Genomic DNA, 7771 nt, shown 5'->3' with positions numbered 1-7771 from the left:
CCATTTAAGAAAAATATATATCCTGACTACGATCTAGAATCATCCTTGTTAGTTTAGAAGCTTGCATCATTATAACCCTTTATAGTGAGCTCCTCATCACCTCCAAATATCAACAAATAAACTATCATTCTTCTCAAGTACTTAAGAATATTCTTGACTTCTATCCAGTGACCTTCACTTGGATATGACTGATATCTGCTCGTCATGCTTAACGCATACAAGACATCAGGGCGAGTACAAAGCATGGTGTACATGATAGACCCTATAGCAGGTGCATATGGAATTTGATCCATGCAACCCCTTGCTTCATTAGAAGAGGCATTGAGCCTTTGAAATGCTCACACCAAGTGACATTGACAAGAATCCCCTTTTGAAATTCTGCATGGCAAAATGATAAGCACCTTGTCAATATATGTACTCTAACTTAGAATAAGTAATCCATTAGATCTATCTCTATAGATCTTGATGTCCAAAATATAGGCTCTTCACCTAAGAATTTCATTGAGAAATAATTTCCAAACCATATCTTTATAAATTGCAGTATAGGGATACCATTTCCATTGAGAAGTATATCATCTACATATAGGATGAGAAAGATGATTATGCTTTTGCTAACCCTTTTGTAGATACAAGGTTCATCTTTGTTCTTGATAAAACTAAAAGTTTTGATTGCATCATCGAATCAAAGATTCCAGCTTCTAGAAGTTTGCTTTAATCCATAAATGGACATTTGCAACTTACATACCTTTCCACATCTTTTGGATCTATAAAACTCTCAAGTTGTGTCATGTACACATCCTTGAATAGATTTTAATTCAGAAATATAGTTTTGAAATCCATCTACCAAATCTCTTAATCATGGTAAGCTATAATAGCGAGCATAATAGGAATAGACTAAGCATCATAATTGGTGAAAAGGTTTCATTATAGTCTATATCATGAATCTGCTTGAATCCTTTAGCTACCAATCATCCTTTATAGGTATACATATGACCATCTATGCAGTCTTTCTCTTAAAGACCCACTTACACCTAATGAGTTTGATCCCTTCAGGTGGATCAACCAAAGTCCATACTTGGTTAGTGTACATAAATTTCATTTTGAACCTCATGACCTCTAGCCATTTCTCAAAATCTGAGTTTATTATAGCTTCTTGATAGGATATAGGCTTGTTGAGACCAACAAGCATTACATCATTATAGTCAAACAAGAGAAAAGAATATTTCTCAGGTTAACGACCTATCAGATCTGCGTAGAGCGTGTTATACTCGAACAGGTTGTTGCTCCAAAACTTTTTATGGTGTAACAGATTCATGATCCATAACACTTTGTGGTACCTATTCAATTTTCATCAAAGCCTCAGTACTAATTTGTATATCTTGAATTTCTACAAGATTGACTTTACTCCCATTATCTTTCTAAAAATAAACTCTCTTTCTAGAAAAATATCATTTCTAGCAACAAACATTTTATCTTGTGTGAGATTATAAAAGTAATATCCCATCGTTTCCTTTGGATATCCTACAAAATAGCACTTATCGAATTTGGGTCCTAGTTTCTCTAAGACTTGTCATCGAACATAAACCTTATAACCCAAATCTTCATAAATGGCATCTTAGAACTCTTCCCAGTCCATATCGTATATGGTGTCTTCATGACAGCTTTAGACGAAACGTGGTTAAGTGTGAAAGCAACTATCTTTAGAGCATGTCTCTAGAAAGAAGTAGGAAGATTTGTCTGACTCATCATTGATTATACCATATCTAATAAAGTATGATTTCTTCTCTTTGAGACACCATTCCATAGTGGTGTTCCAGGTGGAGTGAGTTGAGATATGATCATAAATTCAATGAGATGGTTATGAAATTTTTGGCTAAGGTATTCACCATATTGATCCGATCAAAGCATCTTAATACGCTTACCAAGTTGATTTTATACTTCATTCTTAAATTCTTTAAATTTTTCAAAGGATTTTGACTTATATTTCATTAGATACACATAGTCGTATCTACTGACATCATCAGTAAAAGTAATAAAATACTGATAGCCTCCTGTAGCTGCTATATTAAAATGGTCACAAACATTAGTATGTATAAGTCCTAACAAATCATTAGCTCTTTTACTGTGTCTACTAAAAGGAGTCTTTGTCATCTTGTCTTGAAGATAAAATTCACATACCTTATATGATTCAAAATTAAATGAGTCCAAAAGCCCATCCTTATGAAGTTATGATATACGATTCTCATTTATGTGACCCAAGCAATAATACTAGAGATATGTTTGGTTTAAATCATTAGGTTTGAACCGTTTGGTATTTATGTTATAGATTGGATTTTCAAAGTTTAGAACATAAAGTCTATTCATAATAAGTGCACTATAATAGAACATATTATTTAAATGAACATAACAATATTTGCCCTTTATTAAAAATGAGAAACTTTTATTGTCCAAATAAGAAATAGAAATAATATTATCCGTTAAGGTAGATACATAATAACACTCTTCTAGTTCCAAAATAAGCTTAGTGGACAAAGATAAAGAATATGTTCCTATAGCTATAGCAGCAACTTTTGTACCATTGCCTACTCGTAAATCCACTTCGTCCTTTGTCAACGATCTAGTCTTTCTTAAGCCTTGTACATTAGTACAAATGTGAGATGCACAATTGTTATCTAATATCCATGTAGAAGAAATAGATAGATTAACTTCTATAACATATATACCTAAGACAGAAGTCTAACTTCTCTTCATTTTAACTTCCTCCAAATATAGTATGCAGTTTCTCTTTCAATGTTCGGTCTCACACAGTGGAAGCAGGTTCCTTCCTTAGGCACCCCGCCTTTAGGTTTCAATGCATAAGACTTGGGTTTTCCTTTGGCTTGATTTTTACCCTTACCTTTGGGCTACCGTTTGTCTTTGCCCTTTTACACAATTAATATGGTACTAGGCTTAATCTTCTTAAGATTGAGTTCAACAGTTCTCAACATGCTTAACATCTTAGGCAACGACTTGTAAATTTTATTCATATTATAGTTTATGACAAATTAACTATAGCCTTCTGGCAACGATTGCAAAACATGGTCAATGGTCAATTCTTAGCCCAATGAAAATCCCAATCTTTCAAGGTTCTCAACGTCCCCAATCATTTTAAGTACATGAGTTTCTACAAGACTTCCTTCTTGCATCTTGCATTGAAATAGAGCTTTAGATATCTCAAATCTCTCGTGCCTTGCCTGCCTCTGATATAGTTGTCTAAGATGTTCAATCATATCGTGAGCATCTATGTTCTCATGTTGCTTCTGAAACTCAGAGTTTATGGTGACAAGCATAAGGCATGACACATCCAATATATCATCTTGATACTTTTTATAAGCATCCTTATTAGCACGAGTAACATTAGTGGCAGCTTTAGGAATAGATTGCTTTAAGATATACAATTTGCATTCTTGCTTGAGAACAATTCTCAAGTTTCTATATTGTAGGATCGAGTTAGAGTGCTAGCGGAGGTGAATTGCACTTCACGATTTTTGTTGGGATCGAGGCGTTCGCTAGAGGGGGGTGAATAGCATTTTTTGATCTTTCTCTGCGAGATTGTTAGCGGAAGCAAAATAATAATAATGAAATACAAAGATCAAACGCTAACCCGGTTATTTACTTGGTATCCACCTCAACGAGGTGACTAATCCAAGGATCCACACACCACGAGCACCTTTCCACTATGAAACTTCTCCTTTTCAAAGAGCACTTTGAAGGCGGAGAAACCTTTACAAATCGATCTCTTCCTTGTACAGGATTGGTAGTGAAGTTTAGAGGAAGAGGAATCTAATTTACAATGATTGGAGTTCGTTCAAGAATATAGACGAATGAATCGCTGCTTCTCTAATCGTCAAACTGTATTTTTATAGAATTCTGTGCATCAGTCGACTGCTTCAAGGGCCAGTCGACTGATGGGCTTCAACGACTATGTAATCTGTATTTAATTAGCCAGTTGTCGCTCCAACGGTCATGTATCAGTCGACTGCCCACTCGACCAGTCGACTGATCAGTCGACTGCTCACTTGACTAATCTTTCTGTTTGCTTTGGTGTGCTTCTGATCCATCTTCAGTCGACTGAAACTATAGTCCAGTCGACTGAAACTCCTGATCAGTTGACTGAATCACAATTCCAGTTGACTGACCAAGCTGAAACTCCTCTTTCAGCTTCTTCTTCAACTCTTAGCCTTGACGCAAGCCTTCAAACGCCTTCCACAAGCCTTGTGCCCTTCCTTGCACTAGCTTGAGACGTTTTCCTTAACTTCGTCGTGCTAAGTCTTCCTTTGCCAAGAGGCCGCACCTCCGGGACTTCACCATTTGCCAAGAGGCCGCGCCTCCGGGACTTCACCTTTGCCAAGAGGTCGCGCCTCCGGGACTTCACCATTTGCCAAGTCTTCTAACCTGGACTTTCCTGTGAACTCAATTCACACACGTTAGATCACCAACATTGCCTAACTTAAACTGATTTAGCCAAACATCAAAATCCAAATCACTTGGGGAAAAATTACCCCAACAATTTTTTCACTTGTTCGATAAATCGTACGTTAAAATAGAGTGCGTAAATTAAATCTTCCAGTGGAGAGTAAGAATTGAGTACGCTTTAGTTTACTTGGTTTATAGCCACAGACTGTTACTCTAAGACCTTAGATTCTTGACCGTTCCAAATAACAATCCACTATAAAAACTCTCCTTTTACTAGAAGGAGTTTACCGCTTTACAAAATTTGTTAGGATCGATAAATCCTTACCGTCCTAAGATGATAATTATGAAAATGACAAAGTAATAGTACTGACTTAGAAGATGAGAAGTGTGGATGTTGGTGCAGCTCCTCGGCATTATGACGATGTATTGGATTAGTTGTTCGCACTCAAGAAGTTGTCATAGTAGCATAGTAAGTTATTGTTAGGGTTTCCCCTCGCATCTGCTTATAAAGGCTGATCCGGGCGCTTGAAAGTCCTTCTGGACGCCTCCATAACATCCCATCGATCCACTTTTGACACTAACTAGGCATCTTCCGGGTGCTTGGATGTTGATGTAGAGGTTGCCAAATCAACTTTGACTCTACAATGTCATATCCTTATCCGGACGCTTGGAGCCTCTCCGCACATCTTGAGGCTAAGGTGTCCTGACTACTGGGACTCTGCCACTTCAACTGCCTTGCTGACCTATTCAGCTAACGCCTGAGCGCTTGGATCCCTTCCGAGTGCTAGGACTGTCTGGTCGCCTGGATTTAGATAAAGGCGCCTAGAACATAAAGTTCCAATCCCTCCTTTCCTTCATCACAAGTTAGTATAGAAATAAAGTATAATAGGAAAGTAACAGTTTTGACAAACTGTTTGGTCTTAACTTTAAGTTTTCAGTGAAATCCTAAATTAGCCAACACCTAATGTTCCCCTTTCTGGGAACGTGTCGTCACCTACACTACTCGGGAGAAGTTACCTTTTGCCAATCGATCTTATTGGGTCTGATCAAATAATGTATTTGATCCTTGGGGAACCAGTATTGGTTCAATCCAACTAGATTGGTCAATTTGGACTTAGGAATCCATGCTTGGACTCTTGGTTTCTTAGGTCTATTTAGCAATGACATGTATTATTTGTGCTTAGCTTTGTGTCCAAGCTTAAATCTGTTGTATCCAGCCCTTTGAGTTCCAAGGATCATGTTAAGATACTTAGAGCCCGAGGTGAATTTTTTCAAAGATCTTTTTCAGATCGTCAATCTAAAGTTTCAATTTAGAATTCTCTTCTTCAAGTTTGACTTGATTTGAGTTTCCAACTTGAACAATTTCAGTTGGTGGTCTGGAGTTGACTTTCTCCTTAAGGAGTGCTATCTCCTCTTGAAGTGATTCAACTTGAGCATTAGACTTAGCAAGCCTTTTCGATAAGCTATAAATGATTGAATATAATCTATCTATGCTTACAATAGTTGTGGGTCCTTCTGAAACGGATGCGGATCCATGGCTTGAGCTTGAATCACTATCTGACTCGCTGTCTGTTTCAATTTGGTCCTCTCGAGCTGGAAGAGCTAGGAAACATGTGGTTGGTTCTTCTTCTGATTCCTCTGATGAAGATTCATCCAAAGTTGCTTTGAGCGCTTTCTTCCTGGACTTGCACTCCTTCTTTTGATTAGGGCATTCAGTTCTGAAGTACCCTTTTTCCTTGCATCCATAGCAAGTAAGTATAGGATCGTGATGCGTGCTAGAGGGGGTGAATAGTACGGTCGTCGCTTTTTCGTTCGTTCATTATATCAAAGATACTAAGCAGCGGAATTAGATCACAAGCAAGGACACATGCAGATTTTTACTTGGTTCCTAACCCCTCAGGGTTAGTACATCCAAGGTCTATGTACGGGAGGCGTCCGTCCACTAGTAGTCTCCTTTCCGAATGTTCGTTTGGAGGCTGAGAAACCTATCTTATAGTCCAGATAAATAATAACAATAAATAAAATAGTAAGACTTAAAGAAATTAAGACAAACACTTGGTTGCCAATCTGGAAATCCTGAGCGTCGCGCACTCCTCCTGGATCTTCCCCGATTGTAAAAGTCTGGCCCCGTTTGCATTCAGAATCACCACTAGTTGAAGATGATGACTTGTATTTGATATCTCCTTATTGTTCATGTTCACCTTCTTTTATAGCTCATTCCGATCGACTAGAATCCTTATCCGGGCGACTGGATATGATCTGATCCGATCCTCTCGATCTTATTCGGGCTGAGTCTTCCTGATTGAGTCGCCTGGATTCCACATTCGGGTCGCCTGGACCGTCCGATCACTTGGATTCAATTGCATCACCTGGATCCAATTGACTCAGGTTTGACCTGAGTTAACCCCGGGCTTGGTTCGGCTGCCTCTGTGGTCCTCGGCCCACAGGAATTTGCTACTAGTGTTGGGATCGTCCCGGTGTAATGCGCGTGTTTACACTTTTCGAAAACGTGCGCAACAGAAATATACAAATAATTAAGACTAATTATTAAATAACACACACATGCAAAGCAGGAAATAACATGTATAAGGCATGACAAGAAATTAAGATTTTCAAAATAATAAATTATTCTAAACGCGTACCTCGCGGATGATGACGTTGAGCGGAGTTGGTATCAATCGAGCGGTCCTCATCGAAATTCCATCTCTACTGGTGATCCACACCAAGCTCTCATCCGGATGGCTTCGGAAGCCATGAGTCGTGCCATCGTCTTTGGTACAAGTCGATGATCGATGACGATTGAATCGAGAGAATAGTCTAATTTTGAAAACCACGCAACAACGTGTGTCGCGATCGTTCTAGGGCTTTCTAACTATCACCGAGAATCATATTCTCAATGTAGCTTTCGGTAGTCAACTATTGACCGCCAATTTAGGACGAACAACCGAAAAATCTTTTTCGATAATGATGGAATAATTCTCTGGAAGCTTCACAAGCTTCCGAGAGGATTATACATAGTCGTCAAATAACCAAGGATGAACAACATCCTGATGGCAAAACTTTCGACAATAATTGACGGTCATTTTGGTAACAATTTCACAAATTGCTCGATCTAGGAAAAAGAAACCAATACGGGGTTTTTCTCTCCCTCTCCTACATGGCTGAAAATAGGGAATGTTCCCTTGTTTTTCACACAGCAACAGCATATAGAAATAGGGCTTCCGGCTTCATCTCCTCCTTATCGCCGGCAAGCAAAGGATGGTAGCGTACACATCCTCCTTATCTACTCATGACACTCAGAGCACATGATATGTCG

The sequence above is a fragment of the Curcuma longa genome, chromosome 10, assembly GCF_044706935.1.
Source record: "Curcuma longa cultivar G26 ecotype Majalengka, Jawa Barat chromosome 10, ITB_CL_G26_1.1, whole genome shotgun sequence".
Lineage (NCBI taxonomy): Eukaryota > Viridiplantae > Streptophyta > Magnoliopsida > Zingiberales > Zingiberaceae > Curcuma > Curcuma longa.
The sequence above is the reverse complement of the archived record's forward strand: the minus strand, read 5'-3'. Positions refer to the sequence as shown.